Source organism: Boleophthalmus pectinirostris, unplaced genomic scaffold, assembly GCF_026225935.1.
Source record: "Boleophthalmus pectinirostris isolate CB_2022bp ecotype Guang Dong unplaced genomic scaffold, ASM2622593v1 HiC_scaffold_8, whole genome shotgun sequence".
NCBI classification, from domain to species: domain Eukaryota; kingdom Metazoa; phylum Chordata; class Actinopteri; order Gobiiformes; family Gobiidae; genus Boleophthalmus; species Boleophthalmus pectinirostris.
Window position 1 is genome coordinate 10,806,557 of NW_026571515.1, and position 18,804 is coordinate 10,825,360.

The 18,804-nt window shown below is 37.8% G+C and overlaps 1 protein-coding gene across 1 annotated transcript in view; it reads left to right on the forward strand.

The window, feature by feature from the left end:
• Positions 1-1,980: 1,980 nt before the first annotated feature.
• Positions 1,981-18,804, forward strand: part of tmem51a (transmembrane protein 51a) — a 31,775-nt gene continuing 14,951 nt past the window's right edge. Inside the window, exon 1 of the mRNA XM_020933458.2 lies at positions 1,981-2,186. The gene's annotated coding sequence lies outside the window, so the exon portion shown is untranslated. The remainder of the gene's footprint in view (positions 2,187-18,804) is intronic.

Consider the following 18,804-nt stretch of genomic DNA (forward strand, 5'->3'; position numbering starts at 1 on the left):
TTTAATAAAATTTTCTATTAAAATATTGGTAATTTTCTGCGTCGCTGAGCAGAGCAGCGTCTCCAGCGTCTCTGTACGTGGCCCCTCCCACCAGAGCAGCACAAATGAACACTTGTCTCTTTCCAAACGCTCTTAAAGGACGATCGTTTTGACTGTTGACCGTGACACCCTCATCAGAAAAATGTCCAAAATGAGAAAAGTGGAGCCGAGTGCAGGATTTACCCAGAAAAATTGACTTATTCATATTTGCATACACGTTCATGTTAAAACAATTTTAGAATTTTCAGATTTTCATAAGAAAGAGTTCATCAATTAAAAAAGATTTCTGTAATAGATTTGCATTTCTCTGCACAAATATTTGATCTTATTGCTATTTTTGGGGTTTATATGCCATGAGTTTTCTGATCCGGCCCCCTTGGGATCAAAGTAGGTTGGATACGGCCCCCGGACCAAAATGAGTTTGACACCCCTGCACTAGACGGTTTGCAAGAACCCTGGAAGTGCGAGTTTGGGCACCAGCCAATCAGAGAAGAGCCAAACATTCTGTGTTGGCAACGATTCCCAAGATCGAGGATTTAAAGCCAGAACAAAGAGAATGTTTGGTGAATTTTATCAAGGGGAAAGACGCTATTGTCCTTCTTCCTACGGGATTTGTTGCATTACATGCGTCATGACCAAATAGCAGCGATTGGTTCAATAAAAAAGTACCCGCCTACCGTCGAGCGAACGAATCCTAATGCTGTGAGGTCAGACGGTTTCTGTGAAGTGAAACCAGCTGATGAATCAGGCTAAAAGTATGTGCATAATGTTAATAACTTACATTTCATACAGGATTATCATGTGTGCAACTCTGCCCTGAAGTCAGAATGTTCCATAATATGGCATTAAATCACCATGGAGACAAGATGAGAATAAGTGAAAATCTGTACATCTATAAAACCTGAATGATTTCACCAGACTATTTGATAACAAAAGCGCTATATAAATAAAAACATGATGCAAATATTTTCAGTGTTATGTCAAAGAAGTCATACTAGTAATATTACAAATAACATTTTCTAAAGTTCTTTCTATTAGAGTAAGATTATTTTTAAGATTTGTGTTTTTCTACCTTATTTTAAAAATCCTATATTGTACAAAATTTACTCTTGTGAGCTTTAAGACATGTTATAATGTTGTTACCTCATCAAAAGCATACCTGGAGTTATCTTTTGTTTCAGTCACATGTTTGAGTAATCCTACTTCACTAATCTGTTTACATCTCCAAAGCTCAAGGTGCTCTGTTCCACCTTGTGATGTCATAAGGTGGTAGTTTTCAAGTTAACAGCTACCTTTTACCTTTTGTTCAATAGAGATCAGCAATTTCAGGGCTAAAAGTATCCAAATTATTCTAATGAAGTTGTATAAAGTTTAAAAACACAGTGGAGCACTTCCTGTATTACCACATGACCTCACAATTGGAAGAGCGTGTTCTCTGTTCGAGAGAAGAACTCTAAATATGCAGGGTTTGTGTCTTAAATATGTGAATGAAAGAAAACACAACTCCAGATGTGTTTGTGATGAGGAAACATTATAATCAGAAAATAGCCTAATATGGACTCTTTAAGATGTTTTTGTTTAGACTGAACTGTGATTGACCTTGACTGTTATTTCATGCTTTTTTCCGCACCCAGAAAGTAAAAGAAATCAAAAGAAAGAGCAAGAAAAGGGAAAAAAATACTATAAATACTATAATTAACTCTTTATTTGGTAGTCTGGTGTGCTTTTATCTATTTACGCACGGCTAGAATCTCCAAAACGCAAACCAAACGTATCAGAACATTTCATTAAAAGACCATTCAACTTCTCCAACAGTCTGCACGGTAATTATACGAAGGGAAGGACGCGAGGAAACGAGATAAGGACGCTTCGGTGTGTGTGTGTGTTTGTGTGGCACGCCCGGCAGTGAAACAGTTAACCCCCCGGGGTTGGTGGAAGTCCTCTGCGCGCCCCTCCCTCTTTCTCTGTCTGCTTTACCTACGCCTGGGCCCGTCCGCATCTCATCCAAACCTGACTCTCCCCAAAACGCTATTCCTCCGGTAATCCTCCGTGTGAAAGCTCGGGACTCGTGTGTGGATTTCCTAAGATAAACTCGGCTCCAGCGCGCGGAAAAGCGGAGGCGCCTTTTCCGTTCAAACGATGCCAAGGTGCGTAAAGGCGCGGTGGTGTTGTTTTACGCAGCGCCGTCTTCTTCTTTCGGTAGTGGCTTTGCAGAAAGTTTCAGAAAGATCACTTCGTCTAACGTGCGTGATTTTGTGCGTAAAAAAGTTTAGATTCGTGCCGTGCTGGCGGTGTTGACACGTGAGCAGCCCGCCTGGTTGAGAATAACGCAATGTGTGGCCAATAGGAAGCGCCGAGGTGATTCTGTGGGACTTTTCATCGCTTTTCTCGATCCAGTAAGCGTTCACAAATGCCTAACGCGTTCATAACAAATACTAGAACCCAATACAATATGTTTTAACGAGTGAACCGCTGCCTGTGTGCTCGTAGTGGCACGTCATTGTGGTATGTGGACAGTCAGTTAGCCCGTAGCTTTCAAATCGTTCAGCAATGGCACTTAAAAACTCTTGCACTTCTTGTTTTTAAAGGTTCTGTAGTACACAGAATTGACTCTCGTGAGCTTTTAGCCATGTTAGAATGTTGTTACCTCGTAAAAACATACCCAAAGTTGTGTTTTGTTGTCATTCAAACACACCCACATGTTTGAGTAATCCTTTATCATCAGTCTGTCTGCATCTTCAAAACTCAAAATGCTCTGTTCTACCTCTCGTGATGCTGTAAAGTGGTGTTTTTCAAGTTAAGAGCTCCCCTTTTAACTTTTGTTCTCGTAAATATTGGCAATTCCTGGGCTGAAATGATCCAAATGATTCTACTGAAGATGTATGGAGCAACAAGGTGCAACCGAGTGTTTTCATTCTGAGAGAAGAACTCAGCTTAAATACGCAGGGTTTGTGAGTTAAACATGTGTGAATGAAACAAAACACAACTCCAGGTTTGTTTGTGATGAGGAAACTGATGCTTTGAGACCATTCATATCTGAACTTATGACTCATGGGCCAAGTTCTGCCGTCAGACTGATATTTCTTGTCCCCTCAGGCTTTGTTAAGTTTGGCAAAGTTTTAACCTGTTTTAACACCTCAGTATCACATTTTTAGTGGGAGACATGTCTTTGTATTATGTCCCAGGCTTCTATGAAGAGTGTCTGCTCGGTCACGTATCTGTTAAGACGTAATATTTTAATTTTGGATGATTCATTGCGTTGCTCACCGGTCTGTGACCCTACACTTCCTGGCATTAGTTTGGTGATGTAATTGAGCAACACGTATCTAGGACTCATCTTTTATTCATTACATAGGTACTGGAAATGTTTTATCTTATCTATCTTCATGGAGACCAAACCAGACCAAGTTACAGGTCAGATCTGTGGAGAGGCGACCCCGCTCACAGTCAGAATGCCTGTTTTTGAGCAATAAAACCACCTGTAATTGAATAAATGTAAGGTAGTTCTGTTTAAAGTCATACTGTGAAACATTCCAGGTAGAGTAATGACATATTTTCCATAGAAACAAGGAGGTGACATACCCCCAACCAAAAAGTTACACAGTGCACCTCATTATTGTATAGGGCTGGGTATCATTAAGAAGTTAACGATACGATACATACCTCAATACATAGGCTACGATACGATACAGTTTTCGATACAGAGCACATTCGATTCAATACGATATATTTAAAAACAATGCAAAATGGTTAAATCATAGCTGTGATACTAAAAGTCTTTATTAAACCGCAAAGTTCATATGAAAAACACCCATTTTACTCCAAACAGTGAAAATATCAAATGTATAACATAAACAAGTTAACTTTCTCCAAACAAGCAACAAAACTGTAGCCAGGCTGGCGCCACCTAGTGCCTCTGTTCAATTTAATTTCTCTTCAGCGACTACGTCAGGAATTGGAATACACTAGACGGTTTGCAAGATCCCCGGAAGTGTGAGTTCGGGCACTAGCCAATCAGCGAAGAGTCATATATTCAATGTTGTCAACGATTCCCGAGATCGAGGATTTAAAGCCAGAACAAAGAGAATGTTTGGTGAATTTTATCAAGGGGAAAGACGTTATTGTCCTTCTTCCTACGGGTTTTGGGAAAAGCTTAATATACCAGTTAGCCCCTTTAGCGGTGCATTACATACGGCACGACCAAATAGCAGCGACTGGTTAAATGAAAAAAAGTATCTGCCTACCGTCGAGTGAATGATGCATAATGCTGCAAAATCCGTGTATCATTCGTTCATTTGTTTTTCAATATAAAACCAAAAATAAGAAAACGAAAAACAACAGTTTTCTTCGTTATTTGTCTCCAAAACCAAAATGAAAAAACGGATAATGATTCCTTTTTTCAGTTTTCGATTTTGTGTTTAAATGAAGAATGGAAAAAACGGATAACGGCGGAACTGAGACCGTTAGATGGTTTCCACGGAGTGAAACCGGCTGATGAATCGGGCTAAAAATAGATGCATAATGTTAATAACTTACATTTCATACAGGATTATCATGTGTGCATCTCTGTCCTGATTTCAGTTTCTCAGTGGCAAATCAGAATATTCCATAATATGACATTAAATCACCATGGAGACAAACGGATAAGTGAAAATTCAAGTGAAAATTCAAGTGAAAATTCAAGTGAAAATCTGTGTATCTGCTGCGAGGTCAGGTTGTTTCTATGAAGTGAAACTGGCTGATGAATCAATCAGTGAATAACAAAACTGTAGCTTTTTCACAAAATAATTTACTAAAATATATGAAAAAATACTCCTGGCATATATCGATAAAATGGCCCCCAATATCGATGCTGTATCATCAAACTAAACGATACGGTATATCGATATTTCTGTATTTTTGCATACTCCTGTTATTATTGCACCAAGCATGTATGAATTTAAATACAAATAAATTGGATTCATTTGAGGAAATAGTCTGGCATTAATCATTATTTTAACATTGTCAGTCAGTATCAACATTAAAATGGAAAATTACAGAATAATGGCATGTTTTGCTATAAGGATACATTTCATAATAGACTGAGACAGTAATTTAATATTGTGCAGTGTACACCATTCATTCAATCTGGTCTGTCTCGGCTGGAAACCACTATTTCTGTCACCACTATAAGATATCATCATATTTTCTGTACTGACACTGTGTTGTTGTTAACACCAAAGCTAATTGGCTGGACTATCTGTTCAGAACGAGCGAAACGGCACCCTAAATTCCAAAAATAAAATCTTCGAGCTGGGTATCATTAAGAAGTTGCAGATATGATGCATACCTTGATAGATAGGCCACGATACGATACATATCTCAATACAGTGAATGAGTTTTCTTCCACTAAACAAGTAACAGAGCTGTAGAGCTGTAACAAAATAATTACCCTATTTTCCGGACTATAAGTCGCTCCGGAGTATAAGTTGCACCAGCCAAAAAATGCGCAATGAAGAAGAAAAAAAACATATATAAATCGCACTTTTTGTGGAAATGTATTTTTTAAAATCGGAGACCAGAAACCAACATTTCATCTTGAAAGGCAAGTTCTAGTAAAAACACAATAGAGAACAACAGGCTGAATAGGCGAATTCTTCATCCTCTGTGTCACTTCTGCGCGACCTCTGGAGATAAACCATACATCCATGAGGTAAACAGAGCTTTTCTGAATCCCGACAGGATGGTTTCGGTTGTCATTGAAGTTCAGGCTTTGTCGATTCATCCAGTGACTTCCAGGAAAGTTGTAGTACTACATACTGACACAGGAGACTAGAGCCTCTCACGGCTGTCAGTCTGAAAATTTTTATATATAAGTCGCACCGGAGTATAAATCACAGGACCACCAAACAATGAAAAAAAGTGCGACAAATATGGTAGTCAAATGTACCAAAAAATACTCTTAGCAATATATCGATACAGCTGCTCATCATATCAATACTGTATCATCACATTAAACAGTACAATGTATTGATATTTAGGTATTTTTGGACACCATTATATATACTGTATTATGTCTGTTTAAAGGTGCATTGTGTAACTTTTTTGGTGGAGAGTCCGTCAAATGCTTGAATGTTTCACAGTATGGCATTAAACCTTTCTATCCTCATGGAGATCAAACCAGACCAATTACAGGTCACATCTGTGGAGAGGAAACACCGCTCATAGTAAGAATGCCTGTTTTTCTAGGTATTTTTGAGCTGTAGAACCACCTGTAATTTCATGAATGTGAGGTAAAGCTGTTTAATGTCAATTACTGTGGATCATTTCAGGCATCTCCATAGAAACAAGCAGCTGATGGACCCCCAACCCAAAAGTTGCAGGGAATTTTAATTTAAATTCTGATCCAAGTTGAGTTCATTCAAATCAGAGGTCAGATCTTCAGAATTTTCGAGATCACGTGAACGCAGCATAAACCCAGTGTTTTTGTGTGGCTTTGGACCATGTGTCCGCCCACACTGGAGACTGAATTCACTCAAAGCACCACAAAAATAGACTTAAACTGTATTTAAAACATGGTTATGCAAGTAGTTATTCTTTAAGTTGTGTCTACTGGTCTTAGGACAAAGTTCGATATCCAAAAAGTTTGTAAAGTTTGTAAAATGCTCTGTTAATAACTTAATGTGAGTATGACAGTTTAGAAGACTCATTTCACAAAAACATCAATATTATTTTTAAGATTTTACTTCACCAAAATTAAAAAAGCAGATAACACAGTTTGACCTTTATAATTTTACTTTGTGGTTTCAGAAAGGCAGCAGACATGACGTATGTAAAAGTATTTCCATAACTGTTACCAAGCAGCCATAATGTAAACAACGGCTCAAAATGATCCACACTGTTTACTATTTAACGCCATTTTTAGTGGTCTCCGAATGACTAAAAGTTGAAAAAAGTGCACTCAAACTTTTCCACAATGCAGCTTGAAAAGTAGTGGGTTTTGATTTCTGTTGTATCTTTTTAAAAATAAAAAACAGGAGCAACATGAATACATTTTGAGTTGTATAGTTCAGAGAAAGCTTTTAAAACCTCAAACAAAAAAGTATAAATGAAAATACAAAAATGATAATAATAATAAACTTGCAGTCAAATTATTTGTGTAATTGTGTAAAATATCTGTCTTTGCCTCTTTGGAAACATTTATTTATTTATATTTATAAATACATTTTGTTTTTGTTACACGTCTTTCTCGGTTTTGTTTAATGTTGTTTTCTTTGGTTCTGATTCCAGCCTTCCCTTTTGTGCTCCAAGACTTTTTGGTTGCAGTTTTGACACAAATGTGACACAACTAAGGCCCCGTCCACACTAGTGTGTATTTGAGTAATTTTCGTTGAGGATGCAGTGTTCGTCCGCACTAATCCGATTGAAAACGGCTCCAGAGACGGAACGATCTGGTGCCAGCTCCCACAAATTCGGATCTGGCACTGTGTGGACGACTGAAAATGCTGATACGCTGATATAGGTATATCTGCCGCCAAGTAATTCACCGCCAAAACACTAAGACGAGAATATTTGTCCATTCATATATACGGCCTATGCGTATGACCTACAGACGTATAATCTTTTAAAAGTTTAACATGAATCATCTCCAATGCGACAGAAACACAGAACAGACTCACCATCAGCAGAACACCCCTCTGTCACAGAAAGAACACTCATATTCCACTGAGTCGTGTCCTTTAGTCCGACAGAAGCTGAACGGCATCAGCGCACAATATCGAGCTGTTTTTTGAGCGCTCAGTTTATGCAAATTAGCCATGCAGTTTTAAGTTTCATTTCTGTAAAACGTAAACAAATATGCTTAAAGCTGTGTGGATAGGGAAAGCTTGTAGACACAGAAACGACGTGTCTGGACGCAGATCGTTTCCGATACAGTGATAAGCAAATTCGTTTCAGTGTAAACGTAGTCTAAGCTTGGTGCCTGCTCCGGAAGCTGTTGTGGATGTTTCTTGCTGTAGTTTTTGGTGGACTAAACTGTCAACAAGTTTGTCCAGTGCTTCAACTGTGTAGAATAACTTTTCAGAAGAACCGTCCACCAGAAAACATTGAATATTAGAAAAGCTTTGAGCGACTGAGCCCGCCAAAACTTCAACAAGAAACATCCACAACAGCTTCTGGGGCACCAAACATAAATTAGCCTATGCGAATGAACCCATGAAAACCGCACTCACCTGCCACGTTTGTGTCAAAACTGTAACCAAAAAGTCAGGGAGCACAAACGAGAGAACTGGAATCATAACCAAAAAAAACCAAAACGGTATCAAACAAAACTGAGAAAGACCCAAAACAAAAATAAAAGGAGCAAAGACAGATATTTTACACGATTACAGAAATAATTTGATTGCAATCTTATATACTGTCTTTAATTTTTAAACATTTTATTTTATTTTTATTTGGTATTTTTATTTCACATTTTTTGCTTGATGTTTTAAAAGCATTCTTTGAACTATATGACTCAAAATTGATGTCATAGAGTAAAGGCATGGAGGTCATTCTGTAGTATCTTTAATGATTTTACAGCGTGGATTCAAAACATCAGGTGACAAACAGGCAAAACATATCAGAGTCTGTCAGCGTCTAGCAGAGTTTCTGAGAGTCTGAGGTTCAGCGAGTCTAACCAAAGCTTTTGTATTTTCCATTTATAAATGTTATCTTTAGCTGATAGTTTTACCCTGGGAATGTCCCAGAGCTTTTTAAAACAGAAAAGCGTCAGTCAAGGTTACTAAACAGAAGATTTTGCACTTTAACTGTAGAAAACATTAAGTATGACATGAACACAATATGATTATTGTTCACACAGACATTGGTGGTCACTAGACGGTTAATATGAATCTCAATTAAGGGTGAGCTGAGATATAATTTCCACGAGACGAGACACAAGATTGATGTGTGAGAACGAGATAAGGCGAGTTTTTGACATTATTTAACTATAATATTTGCATTGTGGGTTTCAGTTCCCAATTTTAGCCTTACCATTTTTGATTTACTTTATTTAGTATTTCTGCTGTCATGGTAGCTCTGCTTTTTGGGACTATGCATTCTCAAAAAACAAGATATGCCTTTATTAGTCCAACAATAGGGAAATTCCAGTGTTGCAACGGACAATTCAAGAACAGCAGGAAAATGGTAACATGCAATAAAACAGATAATAGATAATGGCTTAAAAATAAATGAAAAATAGACTTAAAAATAAACTCTAATGTAGCACACTGTTTCGCCAGCAGTCATTTTTTTTTTAAACAAAACACAAAAAACATGAGCAAAAAATCTCACGAGGTAATTTTTAGTCTCGTGGCAGTTTTGTCTTGTGAGATCTTGTAGCACGAGATCTTGTCCCGTTCCTAACCACAGTGCATTGTGAGAGTCGGAAAAAACAAATGTAGACAGTAGGGCTGGGTATCGTTCAGAATTTGCCGATACGATACATACGTCGATACAGTGCGCTTACGATTTGACACGTTATATTTCAAATTGATTCGCTTACGGTTCAATAAGAAATAAAGGCTAAATCATGGCTATGATACTAAAAGCCTTTGTTAAACCACTTCTTGTGCAAAGTGAATGTGAAACAGAAACATTTTAATCCTCAAAACGGTGAAAATGTCAAATGTGTTGCATAAAAAAAGTTTCCTTCCTCTGAACAAGCAACAAAACTGTAGCTCTATAACAAAATAATTGAGTTAAATATACCAAAAAATACTCTTGACAATATCTCGATACAGCAGCCCACGATATCGATACTGTATCATCACATTAAACGATACAATACATCGATATTTCAGTATTTTTTCACACCCCTAGTAGACAGTCACAGGTGTTTAACTGAATAAAGCGATACGATATTTTCACGATATACATCTCACGGTACAATATTTTTTTCGATGTATTTTGTAGATGAAAACTGAATTGTGAATATGCTACTTTTTCCTTTTTTAAAATGCCTTGACAGTCCTTTTGTTCATAACCCAAAGAACTAAGATTTAAAAGTGCTTAATAACATAATTCTGTTTTCATGCTGTGTGTGCTGAAATGGAGCAAAGGATCATGGACTATGTAGTTCCCTTCGCTTTGTATGTATTTTGTACCTGCCCAAAGACCGCAAATGGAAAGTAGTTTGTAGCTAAATCTGGCACAGAGCATCTTTTCTCTCCTGAGTTTAATGTTTTCGGTGCACTACCCTTGTTTTAAATAAATAAATTAATTAAATACAGTTAAAAATAATAATAAATGCTGCACCATACCAAGAATTTAAGCACAGAGACTTTTGACAATATGATATCACGATAGTTTGGTTGATATTTTGCTTCGATTGTTACATCCCTACTTTTAAATAAACCATCTTACCTTAGCTCAGTGCTTCTCAATTATTTTCTGTCATGCCCCCCCTAGGAAGAATAAAACATCTCGCGCCCCCCCGCATGACTATAAATAGTATCATTTGCGGGATGATTGTCGGCAATATTCGGCACGTTTTCGCTGAAAAAACTCAAGCGGCTTATCAGAGTGATTGGGGTGTAATGTATTTAAGTGACGCCTTAATTTATTGGGCTTCATGCTGTTGGCTGCCAACATTTTTAGACACAGTAAGCACACCGGTCTTTCCTCGTCTCCCACCGTAGTCACAGTGAAGCCAAGCGCTACATACGCTTCGTCATATTTCCTCGTCTTAGCTTTCGGGAGATTTTCGTTTGTCTCTTTATCTCCGTCTCTCTCCGCCTGTCTTCTCATCCCTGTTAAATATTTTTTCATGGTGTCACTTGAGGGTCTGCTACACTTCGTGTCTACACTTCATACTCAAACTCTGTGCTGTGTGCAAAGCGCGCATGCTCAGTGCAAACAAAACTCCTACACCACCGAGCGAATGCTCCCTGCGCACACTCTGCCAATGAGAGCGCCACTGCCCCCTAATGTAGTGGAAGTGCAATTGCACTTTATTCTAGGACAGTAAAAAAATAAAAAAGCATGTTCCCCGAGGTCAAACGCGCCCCCCTTGACGGAGCCTCGCGCCCGCCCCACTATTTGAGAAGCACTGCCTTAGCTTGAGCTGTTAAGAGATCGATCATTTCTACATCTCAGACAAAAAGCAAATACACCACGTCTGTTTGTGTTAGATCCATTACGACAAAAAGTTGTATATATATTATATGTCCATGAATACTTGTGTGTCACTCTGATTGGATCATTATTTCTGACAGAGTTTAGTGAACTTTTTCACCCAGACGCCAGAGTCACGTGACCTGGATGTAGTGAGCTGTGTGCTTTGAATGTCTCTGTGAATGAGAGCACTATATAGTCTACTAAATACAGTGGGCCTGTGTAGTAAATGAGAGGTTAGGGGCTCGGGGGGACACACTAGTGATGATTAGACAAATAAAAATAAATAACAGCTTTATTTTGTTTGATGAAGGTTTAAACTAGCCTGATTCATCAGCTGGTTTCACTTTGTAGAAACTGTCTGACCTCCCAGCGTTAGAATTAGTTCGCTCGATAGGTACAGGTACTTTTTTTATTTAACCAATTGCTGCTATTTGGTGGTGAAGTATGTAACCACTAATGGTATATTAAGCTTTTCCCAAATCTCGTAGGAAGGACAATAACATCTTTTCCCCTTGATAAAATTCACCAAACAGTCTCTTTATTCCAGTGTGGTACAGGTTTGTGACCCTGCGGTGAGGTGATCCCGGGGTCAACATACCTTATAGTATTTTGTCCCGAGGTCAGAATCCTATTATGGTATGTTGACCCCCCCCTATGAAAATCTATATTTTATTAATAAAGAACTTGAATTCTATAGAAGATCTTTGAATATTAATGCAATATCTGCAAATGAAAACATATTGACATATTTAAAAGTGTTTTTTGAGGAACTCAGATGCATTTTTTATGTCAATTATAACTTTTGAATGTTAAAAATGACTTAGTTGTTTATTTATTTTACAGATAATTAGATAAGTAGTTATTAATTAGTTAGGTAATCAAAGTGACGTATAATGATTTGGAATCTTGTTAAAATAGACAAGGCTGATCAATTGAGTAGTTAAATAGGGAATATGAGAAGATTGGCTAAAGATCAATAGAGTAGTTCAGTAGATGATAGGAGAAGATTTGTTAAATAGTTTCTGTAATCAATAACTTCACTTAAAATTACATGTGGATTATCTGAACATGGCAAACTGAAAACCATAACAATGTAAAATACAATATAAAAAGTGACAAGATTGTTATGTATATGTCATTTTAACAATACGTTACATTTACACAAACTGCCAAGTCGTTATCCATCAAAACATTCTTTAAAATACCTTAAAAGAAAGTGAATTTGTAGCAATTAGGGATGGGCATTCGATGAAATTTTCTTAATCGATCGTCGGAAGAATTAACGATCGATTATCGATTAATCATTAACGTTTTTATATTAAAATGATCATCATTATTATTACTATCTGCACTACTAATCTGCATAAATAAATTCAACTTTACGACATATAAACCTGTAACGACTCTAGAGCCACATCAGTCCGTTTGACATTATAATGTGTTTAATTCAGTTTTGTGCAACTCTCAAAGAAACGAAACTTAAAACCGCATCGCTAATTTGCATAAACTCAGCGAAGATAAAACTACAGCTCTTGTGTCGCTGATGTGGTCAACTTCTGTCGGATTAAAAGACATGACTCAGTGGAATACAGGTTAGTGTGACCATATTTGCGTTTGTCAAAACCAGGACACCGTACGGGGGAGGGAGGTGGGGACTCGTCATCGATATTGCGCGACTCTCACCTGGTAAAACTTTTTCCCACTGGACACCGAAACATATGTTCCTGCTTTGTACACTGTGCACATGGACTCACACTTGTCCCGAACGCAACGGAAAGCGTGGAATTTCTTGTACAAGTCATTGTTAAATTTGTGCTTTGGTACGTTGCAGACTGACCGACTGTTTGTGTCTCGCTCCTTCTGAGTCCAGAGACACATGTACAGACCTGTTTGGTCACGCTACACTACGCACAGCAACCTACATTTGGTTTGTCGATTAAAATTAACGTAATCGATGAAATTCTTAATGATCAATTATCGATTAATTTGATTTGATTTATTACTATCTCACACCGGCTTTAAATCCTCGATGTCGGGAATCGTTGCCAACACAGAATGTATGACTCTTTGCTGATTGGCTGATGCCCGAACTCGCACTTCTGAAGATTTGCGAACCATCTAGTATATTTTGATTCCTGACCTAGTCGCTGGAGAGAAATGAAATTGAGAGGTGGCTCCAGTGTGGCTAGGTTTAAACTCTCCTTTTGCATAAATTGTCTCTGGATTTTTCTAAGGACATTTCAGTATTGATTACATAAGTAGAAGGATTATGTTTATGATTATGTTTAATTTTCTGTTTTTGCACTTCCCATTTCTTTTCCCCACAAATTTCCGCTGAACTGGTGTAAAACTATGATGAATATTGACCACAAGTTCTATCCCACCAAACCAAGTCACAATTAGAACATTTATAAATCAAAAATATAACTGGAGTTGTGTTTTGTTTCATTCACACATGTCTGAGTAACCTTTTATTATTAGCCTGTCTGTATCTCCAAATCTCAAAATACTCTGTTCCACCTTGTGATGTCGTGCAGTGGCAGTTTTATGGTCAAATGAAATGAATGAAACGCAAAACGAAACACAACTCCAGGTCTGTTTGTGATGAGGAAACATAACGTAGATCAGGAAATAGCGTAATATGGGCCCTTTTAAAATTCCGTTCGGATTTGCCTCGGGATAGAAGATTTTCCAAGATTCTTCAGTTCATTCCTGACATTCTCCAGCTGTTTTATCCGACCTTAGAAGGGGCAGTGCTCCTCTGGTCTTCTCTGGGTCTCCTCTACAGGCCCCAGCGCGCCTCAGAGTTCACGGAAGATTACTGTGACTTTTCCCTTACATTTTAAAGAGGCTGAGTAAGCTTTTGTCACGGTCACAGGAAGTTCAGTCAGTCTGCACAAGTACAAAATTGAATTACGGAAATACATAACTTCATTTTTAAAAATATACTTTATACAGAACATTTTTTTACTGCAACAAGTTTATGAACTGCCTCTGACACTTGACCCTCATTCTAGATTTGTTTAAAGTGAAAGTGTTACAGTCGCACGTCATCGCAGGACATTTTCGTTTTTAGTGTTCAAATGCAAAGAAATTTTATGTAATTTATGTTTTTTTTAATAATAATGCCTGAGCAAAGTGTGTCAGGTTCACTTTTGAGCTCTGGAGACTTTAGAGGAACTGTTTATATGGACTATAGAGGATTAGTTTATCATTTTGTTTGTTTATCTTCTGTCTGTTTTTTAAATGTTCTATATCAGGGTAGCCGCGGGGTCTTTAAAGACTTAAATTTCATGTTCCTAAATTAAGGCCTTAAGACGTTTTAAATCATGTTGTCGAAGTCTTATTTTTTTCCACAAAGTCTTATATTTCATGAGCCTATTTTTTTTTTTACTCAACCAGGCTGCAGTGTGATGAACGGAGGGAAAAAAAAACAAAAAAACTTGAAATCAGGTAACTTGAATGAACGTCTAATTTGGTTTCTGGTGGCGGCGGCAATGAGTAAACAATCAGTAAACAATGAGTAGAGTGGAGGAAGACGTTGGATGGATCATGGGGAAGTGTCGGTTTAATCCACAGTGGCTCTTAGATTCTAGATATATATAGTACTGGTAGTTGGTTGGTCATTATTAGAATTGTTTTTCACCCACATAATGGCTGTGATGTTGGTCTTAATTTTCATTTCCGTGGTCTTAAAAAGGTCTTAAATTTGGGGTACCGTATTTTCCGGGTTATTAGACGCGCTCTTAAGCCTCTAACCGCATCAAAAAACGACCGCACGCCCCACAATCCGGAGCGCCCCATACACGAATCCACTCGGGTGTCCCAGCACGACTTCAGTAAACTACAAAGCCGCACCACCCGCAGCGCACGCAAACACACACGGAGCAGACAGCGACCGCACAGCGAAAAACACCCACAGACACACTCATCACTCCACGCGGACGAGGAACGGAACGAAGGAACGAACCGAAAAAGCGAGTGCAATGTGCTTTTCTGAGTCACAACTGAACAACTGAGTCACTGTGAACACACCGACAATCCGTTGGTCCCAGACAGCACCCTCCCTACACGCCACAACTGAACAAAGCCCAGAGTCACCGTGAACACACAAACAAAGTCCCACTGACCCATCACACTGTTGTGTTTCGTTTAAAGTCCGGTGCGGTTTATTTGTGAAAAAAGTTTGAAAATAGGCCATTCAATGACAGCGCGTTTTATAATCCAGAGCGCCTAATAGCCCGGAAAATATGATAGTTACACCTGGGGATACCCTGTATATGGACTAAGGGTGTAATGATATAGAAGTTCCACAGTATGAACCTCATGGTATGATATTTATTGCGATATCATTGAAAAGCTCACGATATGGTGTGGAGGTTCACAATTAGGGATGTAACAATATCTAAATCTCTCAGTACAATATTTTCAGGATATAGATCTCACGGTACGATATTTATTGTGATATTTTGTGGAGGCTACATGCTGCTTTTTCCTCTTAAAATGCCTTGACAAAACTTTATCCAAAGAACTAAGACTTAAAAGTGCTTAAAACTGTTATTTCTTTTTGTAGTCTGCACTGAAATGGAGCAAAGGATCATGGTCTATGTAGTTCCCCATGTCTTTTTTTTAGCTATTGCTGCTCCATAACTCTTAATTTAAACAAAGAAACTTGTAATTCGATATTATATTGTGATGGTCCAAGATATTATTTTGAGAACTTTGACGATACGATATCACGATATTTCGGTTATTGTTACGTCCCTAATATGGAGCCTGAAGTAAAGATTGATTGATTACGGAATACATATTTATTCATAGTCAGTGTTGGGGAGTAACGGATTACATGTACCAGAGTTACGTAATCAGAGTACAAATTATGAGTAACTGTATTCAGTGAGTGGTAATTGGATTACAGTTACTTTGTTGAAATAAATGGATTACATGCCGGTATTTTTGAGCTATATCTTTTTTTTTTTCAGTAATTCCACTCATTGCCAGACACTAAACCAGGTCTAAAACCAGGTCTAAAACCAGGACTAAAACCAGGACTAAACCAGGACTAAAACCAGGACTAAACCAGGACTAAACCAGGACTAAACCAGGACTAAACCAGGACTAAAACATGCTGTGCGGACTGTGTCTCCTCCTCTTCTATCAATAATATTTTTAATACTGTTAAGGAAAGACTGTTTTTTTTTTTTTATTGACTTTTAGCAGACAAAACATCTTATGTGAAGATTTCCTAGTCTTTGGATTACTTGATTTGCTGTAGAGAAGCAAAGTATTCAGATTACGTCACTCACTTTAAGTAATTTAATGGATTACGTTACAAACTACATTTTGGGGTATGTAATCTGTAATCTGTAGGGGAATACATTTTAAAAGTAACCTTCCCAACACTGTTCATAGTTGCGTTGAATTTAGGAGGAAGAAAATTTGAGTTTAAGAAAGTAATTTAAAGTGATAATACCGAAAATGGTCGTCACGTCTGAGCCCTGTAATAAAAATGAGCCTTTATTGCAGTTTACTGTAGCACTGAAGAAATAGTTTAGTAGTTTTATGTCAGTAAACATTACTGTACCATGGCGCCATCCCACCTCACCCTTTTATGGACATATTTTACAGTCTGTGTCCAGTTATTATAGTATTATTACACGACTCAAAGGTCCTATCCACCTCTGCAAGTCTCGTAGTGGAATTAAACTTTATCATACTTTTTCATTTTAAGTCAACTTTTCCATAGCCGCCAACGTGTTATTTGTCAATGAAAGACTCTGTAGCTGTTGCACCATCCCTGTTTGGCCGGGTGTCAGAAACTTGTGATAATGGAATGAATGAATGATGCAATAAAACTACTGTGTAACTGTGTGTTGTCATTTACACTCAGAGCTTTCTGTTATATTAATTTATTGAATCGGTTTACAGTACTATTACTCATACTCTGATAACAATTTGACTTAGATTTTCCATAAAAGGTACATTACACAACATGGATTCTTTTGAGCTTTTAGTCATGTTATAATGTTGTTACCTCCTCAAAAACACACCTGGAGTTGTGTTTTGTTTCATTCACACATGTTTGAGTAACACTTGTCTACATCTCCAAAGCTCAAAACGCTCTGTTCCACCTTGTGATGTCATGAAGTGTTAGTTTAGTTTCCGAACACCACACTTTTTGCATTTTCTACGGTTTTCCGTTTACTGTTGACCAAAACATATTCTAAACTTTTGATTGATGAAAGTGTCCACCTTTGGCAGATATAACAGCTGAACACACTTGTGGCTTGATCTTTTCACAATAGAAATCAAATATTCTTCAGAAAGTTCATCCCAAACCAGCTCAACAGGGTTTAAGTCTGGACACTGTGCTGGACACTCCATGTTTTCAAGCTTTACCGTCTTGTTGTTTTTCCTGAGGTAGTTTTGGCAGAGCTTGGACTTGTGTTTTTTATCTTTTTATCTTTATTTTTAACCTCTGTCTGTTCAGTTCTTACCTTTGTATCATCTCTAGCTCTTCATTGGACTTGCACGAGTTGAATTGCAATAAACAACTGGAAAAATTAGGGTGTTCTAAAACTTTTGACCGGTAGTGTAGCTTTTAGAGTGAATTTTCGGTTCAGTACAGATTGGCAATTCCAGGATTTACATTTTCATCCAAATGATTCTAGTGAAGCTGTATGGAGCACGTCCTGTATTACCGCATGACATCACAAGGTGGAACAGAGTGTTTTCTGTCTGAGAGAAGAACTCAACCTAAATTTGCAGAGTTTGTGTGTTTGTTTAACATGTGTGAATGAAACAAAACACAACTCCAGGTGTGTTTGTGATGAGGACTGTTATCTTTGCATCTAATTATAAAGTGTTTTATTGTCCGGTAATCAGGAAGTATGTGTTAGCATGCTAGTTGTTGTTGGCTTTACTGTGACGGCAAAACTCCACCCTGGTCTGTGAGCGTCTGCAGATTCTTTCTTTTATTAAAGGGTAGCATATTAAACATTACGCTATTTTCTGGTCTGTGTTATAATTAGGGATGTTCAAAAATATCAAAATATCAATATATTGTATCGTTTAATGTGATGATAGGGTATCGATATCATGGGCTGCTGTATTGATATATCGTCAAGAGTATTTTTTGGTATATTTTACTAAATTATTTTGTTACAGTGCTACAGTTTTGTTGCTTGTTTAGAGAAAGGAAACACTTTTATGCAACACATTTGACATTTTCACTGTTTTGATGATTAAAATGGGCGTTTTTCATATTAACTTTACACAAGAAGTGGTTTAACAAAGACTTTTAGTATCACAGCCACGATTTAGCCTTTATTTTTCACTGAGCCCTATCAAATCAATTTGCAATGTATCATATCGAATGTGCACTGCATCGAGGTAAGTATCATATTGGCAACTTCTTAATGTTAGCCAGTAGGAGTGTAACGATATCCAAGTCTCATGATACGATATCGTTATGGTATGAACCTCATGGTACGATATTTATTTTGATATCGTGGGAAAGCTCACGATTAGAATGTAACAAATAATAATAATAATTAAAGCCGCGCGCGGCGATGGTGGCCCTCGCCCCGGGCGCGCACCGCCCCCCCCACGCGACCTCCGGGGACTCGC